Genomic DNA, 17,940 nt, shown 5'->3' with positions numbered 1-17,940 from the left:
CTTTACCTAACTGAAGTCTCTGAGATCCTGACACCTTGCACTTCTGGAGACTCCAGGTAGGTTCAGCTCTGGAAAATGGTGGCGCTGGAGACTAAAGGGTTCCTGATGGTTTCACCCTTAATTCTTCACCTTAATTCTTAATTCTTTTGCAGTTAACAGGTGTCTTTTCTTCACCACCTGTTTTTGTCAGATCCTGCTGACCCAACGATCATTTCACTGTCCAATGGTCATGCCTTAACTGCAATGTCTAGTATTGCATTAGTATTGCATCCTTCTCATGGGCATTTAATACTTTTTGACTTTTCAGTCTGAGTTAAATCTCTTTTTTGGCTCAATTTATCTGTAAAAGAAAACATGCCTAATAATTCTGCACACCTGAATATAAGGTGATTTTCATTTCCAGCCTTCATGAACAATTATATATCACTTATACATTATTAAATACTAAATCAATAGTAGTTATTAGGATTACTGTGCTTTGGAATTGGTCAAATGTGCCTGGAAAAAAAATATGATCAGAAAATCAACATGCCTAATAATTCTGCACTCCCTGTATATATATATATATATATATATATATATATATATATATATATATATATATATATATATATATATATATATATATATATATATATATATATATATATATATATATATATATATATATATATATATATATATATATATATAACTATTATTATAATATTATTATTTATTTTATTTTTTGTTGCAATTTTTGTTTTGTTCGCGGAAAAATTTTGGTTGGCCCCACCAAATCTCACTCTAAGTTTTTTTGAAAAGTTGGCAGCTCTGCTATAACAGTTAACAGTCGGCTTGTTTAAAGCGCGGAACACACTTCAATCCGAGTTCCCACACGAACATATTAAGTATTCAGTCCATTTTATCACGAAATTCAAACGATAAATGCCGTTTTAACGCTCTATTATGTGACGTGACAGATTGACGTATCTGTTCAACTTCAAGCGGCAGCGCGAGTGAACGCGATCATCTCTTCCTAAAGAAATTAATATCTAAAGGTATGTTGAGGATACGTTACAACTTACTGAAACGTATCATATGTTGTGTAATCGCTCCATCGGTGTTTCAACCGCGGAAAGACAATAAAACCACAGCTGTGTCCACAGCTGTGAGTTCACTAGAGAGATTAACTCTTTCACTGAATACATGCACTATGTTAGCCTATATATTGGTTATATTAGCCTATATATATTCATTATATACCACTTAGCCTGTTAGTGATGTCTTGTTTATTTAATGTATGTTTAAATAAACCTGTCATGAAAATTACAGCCACTAAATGATTATATTTCAACAACGAATTGGAGAAAAAATAATAATAATTAGATTTAGATATTAATGCAATAACTGCCTTATGTGAAGCTTATGAGTGTTGATTATTATATCTAAAAATAAATAGCAAATGAATTTATGCTAATAGTTTGGGCTCTGTTGTTAATCTTTAATAGCAATATGTAAGGGCTCCCTATATAGTTTACAGCATTATCTTTAAGAAACTTTTAGTTATAACTGAATTAATTTAAGGACAGACACAATTTTTTTTTTCATTAAACCACTGTTGAATAAAAATTAATAAAAAGCAATTTTGTAAAACTGCTGTACCGAATCCGTACCGAACCGTGACTTCAAAACCAAGGTACGTACCGAACCGTCAGTTTTGTGTACCGTTACACCCCTAATATATATATATTTACATATTGCCCCTTTTTTACATTTGAGCCCCTGCCTCTGAAGAACTCTCTGCACGGCCCTGCTTCACAGCCTCATTGTGTTTATAATTGCCCTCTTCTAATTTAAAACATTCAGGGAACCTATTTGATAACACTTCATAATAATTGCACGCTATGAAGCATTTGTAAATAGTTAATTAATCATTTATAAAGCATTAATAGACATTAATAAGCAGTTTATAAATACAGCTATAAATGATTTATTCTTGATTTATAAGCATATCTATAATGTATTCATTGTATTTTCATACTTTATAAATGATCAATTTATCCTTTCTAAATGAAGTATTACATTATTTACAAACCAGTTAATTAGAAGTTGTCAGTGGTTTATAAGATCATTTGTGTAAGTAAAGGATTAATAAACTACTTAAATGTACATTTATACATCTTATTATTTAGACACATAGAAATAGTTACTTTTGTATACCTTTTAAGGTACAAGTGGCCATCACTGGGGTGGTACCCTTAAGGGTACATTTTTGTACCTCTAAGTCAGGGGTAGGCAAGTTCGGTCCTAGAGAGCTGATGAGTTTAGCTCCAACCCTAAGCCACCACAGTATAAAACTCATGGCTCCCAGCATGCATTTCAGCATTAAGGCGGAATTTGCATGCGTAACTCCGCCCCACCGCGTGGGTATATAAGGAAGTACGCTGGCAACATCGCATTATGTATCTGCTGCGGAGCCAAGATCTGAACTCCGCGTTCCAGCAGCACAGCTGAAGTGGCTGAGGAACGTACGTCTCCGTTCCCTCCTCAGGGAACGAGGGTTACATACGTAACCGAGACGTTCCCTTTCGTTCAGTCACTACGACGTACGTTAGTGACTAACGAATGGGGGTTCCAATATAACCGCGCCACTCAGCTGTCGTCCAGTGGCCTGCGTAAGTGTGAGATCCCGCCACTTAAGGCCGTAGGACTCCCACTTATCACAGGATTACCAAGGTACACTGGGAAGCATATCCCAGTGAGGGAATGCCAAGGATGCCTACCCGTGGGGAGGACTTAGAGAGTACACATATGACCCGCTGTGGGCTGCATATGGAAGAACTCTAGGGTACCAGCCGAAGGTGGATTTTTAACCCTAGGGGTGGCAGGGCTTGCCAAGGGAAACACACCTGCTCACTGAGGAGGCTTACGGTGGAAATACTCGTGTGGGGGTCGCCTGAGGGAACCATGCACACGGGGCACCTGGCCGGACATGAGGGTCTGGGCTAGAAAGGGCAGACTGAACTGATGTCGGCGTCGACAGTGCTGGAGGAGCTCAGGGCTCTCGGGGAGCTCACCTGAGGAAAATATCGCACGTATCCAGTCCGTGGATTGGAGTGGCGAGCAAGCGAAGACACCTAAGCCTGGCCCATTACCGGCCCCTCGGGGGGGCGAGTACATAATCGGACACTGGCTCCACTCGGAGATTGTAGAATCTGGCGAATGTGTTGGGTGTCGCCCAGCCTGCAGCTCTGCAGATGTCTGTTAGCGAGGCGCCATGCGCTAGAGCCCAAGAGGAGGCCACACTCCGGGTGGAGTGTGCCCTCACACCAAGGGGACATGGTCTACCTTGCTGCTGGTATGCCAAAACAATGGTGTCTACTATCCAGTGAGACAACCTCTGCTTTGAGAGAGCACTTCCCTTCCGCTCTCCACCATAACAGACAAAGAGCTGGTCTGAGGTCCTGAAACACTGCGTCATGTCTACATAGGCGCGGAGAGCGCGTACTGGACAGAGCAATGCCAAGGCTGGGTCTGCCTCCTCCAAAGGCAGCGCTTGCAGGTTCACTACCTGATCTCTGAAAGGAGTGGTAGGAACCTTGGGCACATATCCAGGCCGGGGTCTCAAGGTCACGTGAGAGTTAGCCGGCCCGAAATCTAGGCACGCTTCGTCAACTGAAAATGCCTGTAGGTCCCCGAGGTCAGCCGTCTTCATCGACAGAAACTTAATATCGACCGACCGCAAAGGCTCAAAGGGAGGCCTCTGCAGAGCACTTAGGACTACTGAGAGGTCCCAAGAGGGAACGAGAGGAGAGCGAGGAGGATTCAGTCTCCTCGCCCCCCTCAGGAACCTGATGATCAGGTCGTGCTGACTTACCTTCTTGTTCTCCAAGAGATCGTGGTGGGCAGATATAGCGGCCACATAAACTTTGAGGGTCGAGGGAGACAGCCTTCGCTCCAGCCCCTCTTGGAGAAACTCAAGCACGGACCCGATCGGGCATTTCCAGGGGTCTTCTTGGCGGGAAGAGCACCAGGTGACGAAGAGGTTCCACTTCAACGCATAGAGGTGTCGTGTAGACTCTGCCCTAGCGGAAGTGATGGTGGCGGCCACCGTAGGTGGCAGGCCACTCAAACCTGCCGCGTCCCATCCAGAAGCCACACGTGGAGCTTCCAGAGCGCTGGACGCGGGTGCCAAAGGGTGCCCCGTCTCTGAGAGAGGAGGTCCGGTCTCAGAGGAATAGGCCAGGGAGGGGCTGTCGCAAGGAGTAGCAGTTCTGAGAACCAGGTCTGGCCGTGCCAATACGGGGCGACCAACATGACCTGCTCCTTGTCCTCCCTGATCTTGCACAGAACTCGTGCGAGAAGGCTCACTGGGGGAAACACATATAAGCGTAGGCCCTGGGGCCAGCTGTGAGCCAGTGCATCCGTGCCGAGCGTGCCCTCGGTCAGGGAATAATACAGGCTGCAATGGGAAGAGTCTTGGGAGGCAAACAGATCTACCTGTGCGTCGCCGAACTGTTCCCCAATCAGCTGGACCGTCTGGGGATGGAGTCTCCATTCTCCAGGAAGTGGCTGAATCCGTGAGAGCTCGTCGGCTGCACGGTTCAGGACCCCCGGGATGTGGATAGCACGAAGGGACCTCAGGTGCTTCTGACTCCATAAAACGAGATGGCGGGCGAGTTGAGACTGTGGCCGTGTTGTCTGTCCGGACAAGTACGTGTTGACCCCTCAGCAAAGCTCGGAAGCGGTGCAGGGCGAACCGTACTGCCAGCAACTCGAGGCAATTGACATGCAGGAAGCGCTGGGGTCCTGTCCAGGAGCCCGCGGCTGCTTGTCCATTGCACATGGCACCCCAGCCCGTGGCGGAGGCATCTGTTGATACAACAACATGCCTGGAAACTCGTTCTAAGGACACTCCGGCCCGTAGAAAACTGAGGTTCGACCACGGAGTGAGTGTCTGTAAGCAGGCCCGGGTTACTTGGACCCGGAGCGTGCCAGACCGCCATGCCCATCTCGGGACTCGATCGCGAAGCCAGTGCTGAAGCGGTCTCATATATAGCAATCCGAGCGGCATTACCGCGGCTACCGATGCCATATGCCCCAGGAGCCTCTGAAAATGTTTCAGTGGAACCGCATTCTTGCTCTCGATTTGACAGAGGCAAATCAGCAGAGACTGCGCGCGCTCGCTCGTAAGCTGCGCGCACATGGCGACCGAGTCGATCTCCATACCGAGAAAAGAGATCCTCTGCACTGGGCAGAGCTTGCTCTTCTCCCAGTTGACCCGAAGCGCCCAGGGACCACACACCAGCTGTCAGACGGACCACTGCGCAGATCAGCAGGCAGGCAGTATGCGATCACTGGAACGCGCCGTAGATCCAACGCCTCTGGAAAGCTGCTCGTCTCGAAGGCTGACAAAGACTCAGTTGAAGGCTTGAAGGAGTGAAGAGGTACTCTTGGCTCCAAAGCAGAAACATAATGCGATGTTGCCAGCGTACTTCCTTATATACCCACGCGGTGGGGCGGAGTTACGCATGCAAATTCCGCATTGCCCATGGCATTGGCACGCCATTGGGCACTGTTAAACACCTCGAAGGTAATTGGCTTCTAGGCGAAACCCCCATTCGTTAGTCACTAACGTTCGTCATAGTGACTGAACGAAAGGGAACTATGTTTTAATTGTAACCAATTGTGTACCTTTAAAGGTACAGTTATATGTTTTGTTCCCCAAGGAACAAAACTGTACCTCTAGTGTACCATTTTTTTCTGAGAGTGAACATGTAGTCCTACTGTTATTCATGATTAATTCAGGTAGTTCTAAAACATTTAGTTGTCAGTTAACAATTTTTTGTGCTGCTCATCTAAAGTGATGACAAGTTATGCCTCGTAAAGTCTTTACAAAAGAGATTTAAAGGCTCAGTTTTCTTCAAAAACAGAAAAAGGAAACAAACACAACACAGTGATACAGAGCATAGAAATATTTATTTAAAAATGCAAAAATGAAACTGTACAACTGGTAACTTGATATAAAATTAAAAATAATCATCTTCAATGTCATACAAAAATAAAATTCCTGTACACCTCCAGTAAACATACACTGTAAAAAATTTCAGGTCTCTCCAATTCAAAATTTTCAAACTATTTCTATGTCTAAATAATAAGATGTATAAATGTACATTTAAATAGTTTATTAATCCTTTACTTACACTTTTTAAATGATATTATGAACCACTGATAACTTCTAATTAACTGGTTTGTAAATAATGTAATACTTCATTTAGACATGATAAATTTATCATGATAATTTATAAAGTATGAAAATACAATTATTAAACACATTATAGACATGCTTATAAATCAAGAATAAGGCATTTATAGCTGTATTTATAAACTGCTTACTAATGTCTATTAATGCTTTATAAATGATGAATTTACTATTTACTAATGCTTAACTAATGATTCCTTGTGTGCAGTTATTATAAAGTGTTACCAGATGTTTTTTCTTTTTTTTTTAAAGGGGTGGTTGTTTATGATTTCAATTTTTTTTACTTTAGTTAGTGTGTAATGTTTCTGTTTGAGCATAAACAACATCTGCAAAGTTACGACGCTCAAAGTTCAAATCAAAAGGAGATATTTTCTTTTAAAGAAATCACTTTTTAAGGACTACAAATGGCTGGTAGGGACACCAACAAGCTTATTCACAGGTTAGTGACACCACTAACTCTAAAATATACATAAACCCTGCTCCCGGGAACACAAAACAAAAGCCATGTTGAGAAGAGGAAAAGTTGTTGTAGTAGAGCACATTTAGGAGTCTGCTCAAGCTGTTGCATCCGTCTTTCACATTTATTGCAATACAGTAACACAAATACAATATCATAAAAGCAAGATGAAAACATGTTATAACCGTAATTAAACTAAACTATACCTGTTCTATCTTCATGCAGCATATATTCTCTGGCTCTGAAGGCATCAACAGTTCCCACACGAGCGATTTATAGATTATCATGACAGAATATGCTAATCAATGACTTGAAGATAGTTAACTCCACATCAGCTAGATAAATTTGTCAACGAACTATTCTTCTTTTGGTGATTGCGGTATGCTTCGAATTGACGCGTTGTTACATTTTTGGAGATGTGCACATCAGGCTACGCATGCTACACAGCCTACGACACAGCTAAGACATAGAGGGTAGGTTCAATGCAGAAGTATAAATCAGCCTCTTAAACACATATGCCTAGCTAATTGATAAAACCAATAAACCATTAAACATCAAGACTGACTGACTAAGGTCAGTGCTCTTTTATTTCTTCATGTTAACTTAAGGCAAATCTGAATGTTTCATTTTAACCTTAAAGGCACAATATGTACGATTTTTGGATTAAAATTTCCAAAAACCACTAGAACAATGTCATGTATTTTGTTGACTTGTGTACTTACATTATCCCAAATGTTTCCAAGAATGTTTAAATCCAGAGAAACAAGCAATTTTAACCATTGAGACCTTGCCTATCAATGACATTGTATAGGTGTTACCCTCGATTTCCAGTTTTATTTTGTAGAAACACCAAAGACGCTTTAATATATTATTTAATTTATCAGACAGGTGAGCAACTGTTTGGGTACATTAATCGACAGTAAACTAATCATTGTTATATAGCTCAACAGTTATTGTTTAAATCTCGTTTTCATGATTTACCATGAGTACCATGTTTTACCATGCCTAATATCAATCTAGCAGTGTGCAACATGGGTCTTATAGTAGCCGCGGAGCGAACGCACAGAGAAACATTATAACATGACTTTCAACACACTCAAATAATGTAGCTATGTATTATGATAAAACAGTGCTGCATACGCATGACTGGGGGGAAAAATGGAAGCAGTCGTCTGTGGCATAATAAAAGCTCAGCGAAATCCAGGCGTCTTTATTTTGAATAAGCGACCTCTAGCGGTGAAAAAAAGAGAAGCATTTATTGGCTTTAATCAACAAGTAGACATCACCATATCTTATTCCTTATCATTGCAGAAAATTCACTCACCCACAGCTGCAGCTCATGTGTAGAAAATGGGGGTTGGGGGGGCTGACCTAGTTTACAGTATACAGGAAATCAGCAGCCTAATGAAGACGTTGACTTGCACAAACTATTTTATATTTTGAAAATACTAAACTTAAATGTATTTAAATACAAATTACATTTGATTCTTTTCAAATGCTTTAAAATACAAAATAGTATTTTGTATTTCAAGTACGTATTTGATATATGTATCTGAAATACTTCCCATCCCTGCTCTACCTGTCAGATCAGGACACGGACTCAGTCTGCAGGCACCAAACAACGGTTTATTGAAAACAAAAATGCAACCCCAAAAGGTTGTCAAAAGTCTAGACAGGATCAGAGGAACAAATGGTATAAAAAATGCTGTCAACAATCCGGACAGGAAAAGAAAATAATCCAAAAAGGCTACAAAAAAAAAAAAGTCAGAGATAGAGCTTTCTGTCAGATCACAATGACTGACGAGTCTGAACCAGGCAGAGTAGGGCAGCAGGAGGTGCAGTTGAGTTGGAGGCTGGCAGCGCTCAGGTGGCACGTGAAGCAGGGCTGAGAAGGAGATCCGTGATCCACGATCAGCGATAGAGGGCGAGGCCAGGGCTGAATGCAGAGGGAATCTGCCTGGAGAAAACAGGCAGGGAAAAGGCGAAAACTAAAAGATGGAAAAACAAATAGGCAAAATAGTCCAAGACAACTGATCAGGCAGAAATTCAACACGACAGGACACAACAAGGCTAGAGCAATTGCTTGTACAGAGAACAAACAACGAACTGGCACAGGACAGCACACAAGAGATGATTAAATAGGGTGATCTAAATTGATACAGAACAGGTGGAAAGAGTGAAACACTAATGAGGTAATGAATGGAATAACAAGGGGGTGGGACAAGACACTACAATGACAGCAAGCACATGGTGAACTGACAAATAGAACCCATGTGCTCCCAAAACACAAACACACAACAGAGACAGGAAAAGAACAGACAGATCAGCCCAGGGTCATGACAGTACCCCACCTCCTAGGAGTGCCACCAGGCGCCCCAGGGAGAGGCCCACCACACTTCCGTTAGCAGTCATCGATCAACGACCGGTCCAGAATATCCCGAGCCGGAATCCAACTCCTCTCCTCCGGACCGTATCCCTCCCAGTCCACAAGATACTGAAAACCCAGACCTCGACGTCTGACATCCAGCAACCTTCCGACAGTGAAGACTGGGGAACCATCCACTAGACGGGGGGCAGGGGCAGAAACAGATGGGTTAAGGCGAGAATGAAACACAGGCTTGACCCGAGAAACATGAAAGACTGGGTGTACCCAACCAAGTGTAGGAGGTAACTTGAGCCTTACCGCTACGGGACTCAACACCTTGGTGATCTGGTATGGCCCAATGAACCAGGGGGCTAGACAGCCATACCTTCTGACCACACACGTAGCGGGGAGCAGGAGTCCGGTGACGGTCGGCCTCCACCTTGGTTCGTCTGGAAGCCCGGGCCAAGGCCTCCTCAGCCCTCCTCCAGGTGCGATGACACCGGCGGACGAAGGCTAAGGCAGACGGAACCGCAGCATCGGGCTCCTGTGAAGGAAACAATGGCGGTTGAAACCCAATGGAACATTGGAATGGGGACATACCTGTGGCGGCCATCGGCAAGGAGTTGTGGGCGTACTCAATCCAGGATAACTGTTGACTCCAAGAGCTCAGATTCTGGGATGTCAGGCAGCTGAGCGCTTGTTCCAGATCCTGGTTTGCCCGCTCGGACTGCCCATTGGTCTGCGGGTGAAAACCTGACGACAGACTTGTAGAGGCCCCGATCTGCCAACAGGACTCCTTCCAGAACCGGGAGACAAATTGTGGCCCCCTATCAGAAACCACGTCTACCGGAAGACATGATCAACCACTACTTGAGCAGTATCCATGGCTGAGGGCAATTTGGGAAGGGGAATGAAATTGGCTGCCTTTGAAAAGCGGTCCACTACTGTCAAGACTACAGTGTTACCCCTTGATGGCGGAAGACCAGAGATGAAGTCAAGGGCTGTGTGTGACCAGGGGCGGGAGGGGATGGGCAGAGGGTGAAGCAAACCAACAGGTGGCTGGTTAGAACTCTTGTTCTGGGCGCAAACCGAGCAGGCCAACATGAACATCCTAGGCCATGGAGGGCCACCAGAATCTCCGAACTCCTGGATGACAGACTAGCTTGGACGAATGTCCCCACTGGAGGACTTCAGGGCGCAACACAGCCGGCACAAATAGCCTACCCTCCGGACACCTCCTTGGCACTTCTCTCTCTCTTGTATGGCCTCCTCCACACGTCTCTCAACACTCTAGGAAAGGGACCCTACCACCATCTCCTTGGGGACGATGGTATCGGCCGGTGCCCCCCCTCAGGACCTCCGAAAAGACGAGAGAGAGCATCAGGTTTTACATTCTTAGAGCCTGGCCGATACGAGAGAGTGAAGTTGAATCGGCCAAAGAAGAGTGCCCAGCGGGCCTGGCGAGAGCCCAACCTCTTGGCTGAAAGGACATACTCTAAGTTCTGGTGGTCCGTCCAGACCAGGAAGGGCTGCGTCAACCCCTCCAACCAGTGACGCCATTCGCTCCGAGAGCCAGCCTGACCGCCAACAGTTCCCGATTCCCTTTGTCATAATTCCGTTCTGCTGGGCTCAGGCGGTGAGAGAAGTAGGCACAGGGATGTACCTTCCCATCTCTAGGGGACCCCTGAGACAGGACCACGCCTACACCAACCTCAGAGGCATCTACCTCCAAAATAAACTGCCGTTCAGGATCTGGAAAAGAAAGAGCAGGAGCTGAGATGAACCAGGACTTAAGAACATCAAAGGCCCCTTGGGCTTTCGAATTCCATCTAAACGGTACCTTGGTGGAGGTGAGAGCCGTCAAGGGTGCAGCAACCTGACTAAAGTTTCGGATGAAACGGCGATAGAAGTTGACGAATCCCAAGAACCGCTGCAGCGCCTTGCGTGAGTCTGGAGTCGTCCACTCGGCTACAGCCCTTACCTTAGCGGGGTCTGCTTTGAAACCATCCGCCAAATTATGTAGCCCAGGAACGAAACTGACTCCGCGTGGAAAACGCACTTCTCCGCTTTCACATATAACTGGTTCTCCAAGAGCCATTGTAGGACCTGACGAACATGCTGGGTGTGTACCTGACCCGAAGAAGAAAAAATTAGAATGTCGTCAAGGTACAAAGACAAATGGGTTAACCATGTCCCTCAGCACATCGTTGGCCAGGGCCTGGAAGACAGCTGGGGAATTAGTCAGGCCAAAAGGGAGGACCTGGTACTCAAAGTGTCCAGAGGGTGTATTGAATGCTGTCTTCCACTCATCCCCCTCTTGTATCCGGACCAGATGATAAGCATTGCGAAGGTCCAGCTTACTGAAGACCTTGGCTCCCTGCAGAAGTTCAAAGGCAGATGACATTAAAGGCAGGGGATACCTATTCTTAACAGTAATGTCATTCAAACCTCTATAATCAAAGGACGCAGGGAGCCATCCCTATTCTTGACGAAGAAAAACCCTGCACCAGCCGGAGACGAGGAGGGGCGGATGAGTCCAGCATTTATAAGATTCACGAATATACTTGTCCATAGCCTCTCTTTTACCCCTTTTCCACCAAAGCAGAGCTAGAGCTAGATCGGAGCCAGAGCCTAGTTTCAAATCGGTTCTTTGTGTTTCCACACCCAAAGCCCCAGGTCCGAGCCAGGAAAAGTGGTTCTTGAGTAGCACCAAAACATTGCTGGGCTAGAACAGGGCTAGAAGTAAGAACCGATTACGTCAGGCACTGGGTCAACAAGGCCAACACAAACTTAAGATCCGCCATTTTTGAAATAGCAGCTAATGAAGCTAACAGCTGCTGCTCGTTTGTAATCTCCGTCTATACAAATTACGGCGAACTGCATGAATGCGTTGGATTCGCTGTGTTTTGATGCCGATGTAGGATCGTAAAGCCATGTGAATCAATAGTAACGCAATGTTTGCTTTGTTGATGGAAGGCTTGTTCGCAGCGGTGCTGTGCAGAGACCGATCGCCGTATGATAACGAGTCCAGCGAGAGCATTTGACTCCTTATGCTTTTGATTCACTCATGCAGGGTTTTTTTTATATATCATACGTGGATCGGTCTGCGCAGCGCCGATGAGTCTCAAACTAGCCTGGTGTGTGTGTGTGTGTTTCCCGCTGCCCAGGGTTGCCAGATTTTCACAACAAAACCCGCCCAATTGTTTCTCAAAACAAGCCCAATCGCGTTCCAGGGGGGGGATTCCCCAGTAAAAATCACATTTGGGCGTAAAATATGTGTTTTTTGGCATGGTTGCCTACTAAAAGGTTGCCTACTCGCATTCCCGGGACATGAAAAAACAGCCCGCGGCAAAACCACAGACTTGGCAACACTGCCGCTGCCTCACTAGCGTTGCTGAGAAAGATGAGACGTATACAGTGACGCAAGACATGGCTCTGTTGTGGCTCTCAGCATGTGGAAAAGCAAACGGCTCTTAGAATGCTCTACAGTCGAACCAACTATGAACTGGGACTAGCTCTGGCTCTGAATTAGCTCCAGCACTGCCTTGGTGGAAAAGGGGTATTTCTGGACCAGACAGGGAATACAGGCGACCCTTGGGCGGAGAAGTGCCTGGGAGGAGCTCGATGGCACAATCATAAGGCCGGTGAGGAGGTAAGGACATGGCACGGGACTTGCTGAAGACCTGACGAAGATCAGACAGATCAGCCGCCTCCACCTGCAAAACAGAAAACATAGAGCCAGGAGAAGAGGCAGCACCCATACAAGACGCAAGACAAGACTGGTTCCATGACAAGACAGAACCTCCGGCCCAATCCACGTGAGGGCCGTGCTGCACCAGCCACGGGTGTCCCAGAACCACTGGGGCAATCAGAGAATGCAGAAGGTACAGCTCGGTGATCTCACGGTGATTGCCAGAGACCACAAGACTTACAGGGGGTGTGACGTGGGTGATGGTGGTGATAGGAGAATCATCGAGGGAACGAACGGAGTTGGGATTGGAGAGAGGAATGGCAGGAATACCGCACAGATCCACCATACCAAGGTCCAGGAAGTTGCCACCGGCCCCCCGAGTCCACCAGCGCAGAGCAGGAGTGAATCGACCCTCCGAATTGCTCTCCCACCTTCCAGGGGGAGCGGCCAGCCAGACGCTGGTACCGGAGACGAAGACGACCGTCCACACGGAGAGCCAAGTCAACAAGAGCATCAAAGCCGCATGGGAGCTCATGGGTGGCAATCTCATCTTGGATCTCCTTAAGTCCAGCACGAAACATGGCTCTGCATGACCCCTCGTTCCAATCACGAGGCTGCTAATGTCTTGAACTCGATAGCAAACTCTGTCACTGAACGGCCTCCTTGACGTAGCCGTGCCAACTGAGCCGCCGCCACCTCACCGCAAGCAGACCGGTCGAAAAGCTTGATCATCTCCTGACGGAACTCCTCAAAGGACGCGCAAAAAGGGGCTTAAAAACTAAAAGATGGAAAAACAAATAGACAAAATAGTCCAAGACAACTGATCAGGCAGAAATTCAACACAACAGGACACAACACAACACAACACAACACAACAAGGCTAGAGCAAATGCTTGTACAGAGAACAAACAACGAACTTGCACAGGACAGCACACAAGAGATGATTAAATAGGGTGATCTAAATTGATACAGAACAGGTGGAAAGAGTGAAACACTAACGAGGTAATGAATGGAATTACAAGGGGTCGGGACAAGACACTACAATGACAGCAAGCACATGGTGAACTGTCCAATAGAACCCATTTGCTCCCAAAACACAAACACACAACAGAGATAGGAACAGAACTGACAGATCAGCCCAGGGTCATGACACTACCACTGTAATAGCAAAATGAAAATTGTATTAAGGTTAATGAGTGGCTATTAGAGTAAATTGTATGATAAATCTCTTTGAGTGATACCTCAAATTGTATATATAGAGAGAAACTTCAGAGGCATTTGGAGCAAAGCAACATGGGAAATACTCTTTACAATGTAGTTCACTATACAGTATGTGATTTACTTAAAAGCCATTCCCACTATATAGGAAGACAACTGAGAGAGGAGAGCTGCAAGAGGAAGAAAGTCGATTCTGTAGTTAAAAAGATAAGTGCACATTTAGAATGTCCATAGGGACACACCAAACCCTATTGGCCCCACATGTCAGATTCTGATGAACAGCACATCTGAGCAGCTGACCTAAAACTGGGCTATCAGACAATTCTGAGACAATATAGCATTTTGCAATGAAAGCTAAGTGCTTTCGGGACCAAGCAGGAAAGAGAACATTTTAGACAGATTTAATTTCAAAACACCAGAAAAGCTGTCTTAAATTCTTTCCAATTACCTTTATAGTTCATCACTGAGGAAACCTTTGATGTGATGATGATGTTAAACATCAAGATGAAATCAAACCGCACAATACTGTATTTACTTTCTTAATTGCACGTTAATGGACTTTGAAGAATGATTTATGAGTGTATGTTATTCCAAAGAGAAAAAAAGGTTTGTCTGTAATCTATCATAATTTTCCTTACAGTAGACTAAATAATGTTAACAGTGGCCAGATAGCTATTTAGATAGCTTTTAAATGCACTGATGTTTGCTGTGGTTGGTGTGGTCACTTGTTCACCATCTGTGGTTGTTAATTAAGTTATAGGGTCAAGTGCTGAAATCTAAAGGTCATAGCATGTAATTCATTCAGTCCACATTAGGAACATTAAATTCATGCTGGTCAGATTTGGCAAATTCATCAACAAGTCTTCAGTTCACTTATGTTTGTGCAGAAAACGTCTTCAATACTGCCAGTTAGTTGTTTGTGCTTGTAAACTGAAAACGTCTTCAATACTGCCAGTTAGTGCCCATAATGATCTCCCCTGAGGGCCCCAGCATGTTTATACTATACACTTAAAAGTGCGCCCAGAAAACCTCACAATGCTGCTGCAGTTTAAGTTCAAGGAGGCTTATAATACCTGTATATTACACTGAATATATTACACTAAAAAAAAGGTTCTATATGGCACCAAAAAATGGTTTTTCGTCGTAATCATAGAGGAACCACTTTTGGTGCTATAAAGGACCATATCTTAACTTGTTCTTTATATGGTAGCGGTGCTATGGTAGCGGTGCTATATATAGCACCTTAGTCAAAGAACCGGTGAAGAACCGCTGAAGAACCACTGAAGCACCAAAATTGGTGCTATATAGCACTTAAAAACGTCCCCTATGACTATGAGCCAAGAACCATTTTTGGTGCCATATAGAACTTTTTTTTTAGAGTGTACATTATACAACATTCATGGGATAAAAATCTCCCAACAAAAAAATCTAAAAATAAAACTTTCTATAAAGATTTCAATCCATAAGCAAACTAAAAGGTTAATATTGTAGGTTCTTACCTGAAATACGTAAAAACATTTACATGTTGCTTTAAAATCCTGTATTTATCAGAATGCAATGCACTGCTGATCAGTGGCCCTCAATGGAGAAAGATGCTCTTTTGCAGCCAGATGGTGCCAGTCACGCCATCTACCAGCAAGGGATAACAGGGCCACACTACCCAGCCAAACTGCCTGTTAAAGAACTGCAATATGGTTCAATATGGTATTAAAGGGATAGTTCACCTAAATTCTGTCATCATTTACTCACCCTCATGTTGCTTCAAGCATGTACAGTGGTGGCCAAAATTATCAGAAGACTTGGTATCAGGGAGTCGTCTTATTGGGCCTGGATAGGGGGGATGGAATCTAAAATAATGCTGGAAAAAACAACACTCTGTGCCTGTAAAGGGGTGAGCATTTTCATTTTCTGGTGAACTATATCTCTGTAAATATCCTTTGCATCTGGAAACATTACATGTGTGTGTGTGTGTGTGTGTGTGTGTGTGTGTGTGTGTGTGTGTGTGTGTGTGTGTGTGTGTGTGTGTGTGTGTGTGTGTGTGTGTGTGTGTGTGTGTGTGTGTGTGTGTGTGTGTGTGTGTGTGTGTGTGTGTGTGTGTGTGTGTGTGGGCATGTTTTTCGTGAAATATCAGGACACAAATGTGTATAATGACAGGGGTATGACACAGGTATTACAAAAAGAGGGTGAAATATGAGGACGTTACCCATGTCCTCACTTTTCAAAATGCTTATAAATCACACAGAATGAGTTTTTTTCACAGAAAGTGAACTGCACAGTCTCCTGTGAGGGCTAGGTTTAGGGGCAGGGGCAGTGTAAGGGGATAGAAAATACGGTTTGTACGGTATAAAAACCATTACGCCTATGGAATGTCCTCACATTTCACAAAAACAAACGTGTGTGTGTGTGTGTGTGTGTGTGTGTGTGTGTGTGTGTGTGTGTGTGTGTGTGTGTGTGTGTGTGTGTGTGTGTGTGTGTGTGTGTGTGAAATAATTACTTTAGTTGTATATTGCTTAATTATAAAAAGGAAGACGAGTCTTTCATCACAATGAGAACGTAACATAGATGCTCAATAATGACTGCGGAGGCTCCATGGCACTGACGAGTTGAGGGGAATTAGATTAGCTGATCTGATGGCTACCTTGAGATGAAAGAAAAAAGAAATGCATAAAATCGAAGCACCTTTAGTGCTTGATGTCTTCCCTGAATGGCAGTTTGCCAGTGTCACTGAAGCTTGAATTAAATGTGCATTTGCTGAGCGCAGACAGACCAGACAATTCAATTTGACACTGCCTTTAGAGAAGAGCTGAGGGCTAATGAGTTGCTCTGTCTTTAGTGTGTATCCCACTGCTTCCGGATCAGCTCTTTCACTGCAGTCAAACAGATGAGATCATCACTTTCTGCCCCCGTTGCCATGGAGAAAGAATATAGGCTGGTAATGATATCCACCTTTAGACTGGTCTTATTTTTTCTTCATACTATTCAGTCCCATTTGACATTTCCCTTGGCTATAGAAGGCTTCGGAAGCTGGAGTCAGGTCATTATCCACAGAAATATTTTTCTCCACAGACAAAGAGAATATTGTTTTCTTTACTTATAGATCTTTATTTTGGAGACTGTAATTTGATCTACACATATCTGGCTCATGATTTCATTTGCTTCAGGCAAGAAGTGTAAAATAAAGACTGGCTTTATTGATATGAATCACGTTGCAAATACAACACAGATGCAAGCATAACAGTTTTAGATGACGCCATCTACTTCTTCTAACTAATATAGCTGACACATGAATCTGTCTTGAAATACAATCAAAGAATAATACCTTGTAAATACATTTTTTTCCCCACATTGTCTTTTGACACCTTTTTTTGTGGACTTATTTGGCTTATTTTTCTTACAATCCATCCTACTATTTAAGAGTCACTTTATGAACACAAATTAAAAACAAAAAAATAGCCCAACACAAAAGATACAGCAAAAATGAAACATGGCAGGAAGAATAGCAAACCCATCGCTAATCTAATCTGTTTTTCACACACAAGGTTCATATTACTGAAAAAAGAAAAAACCTAACAAAAAAAAATACAATCATGAGAATTGGAGTGCTAAAAAAATGCTCATGCAAAGGTTTGCGAAGATCAGAAACTACACACAGTCACAAGAACACACTGCAGTTCTTTAACAGTTTGCCTCCAACAGTCAGTGCCTTCAGTTCTTTAGTTGATGTTAAATAGTTTGGATTGCTCTCAATACAAAGGACATAACTGGGTAACTTAATGACATCTTTCTTGCACCACACTTCTTTGCCCCCTACTATAATTGAATCATGTTCGTAAGCTGTACAAGTATATGTACAGTATATATACTGTATATTAAATATATATATTATTATTGTTTTAAGAATAGATCTAACCAAATTTTGTTCAATTTATGCTTAAAACAAGAAAAAAGCTTATTATTGTACATCA

This window comes from Gobio gobio (assembly GCF_949357685.1).
Source record: "Gobio gobio genome assembly, chromosome: 4".
Lineage (NCBI taxonomy): Eukaryota > Metazoa > Chordata > Actinopteri > Cypriniformes > Gobionidae > Gobio > Gobio gobio.
This window is presented reverse-complemented; position numbering follows the sequence as displayed.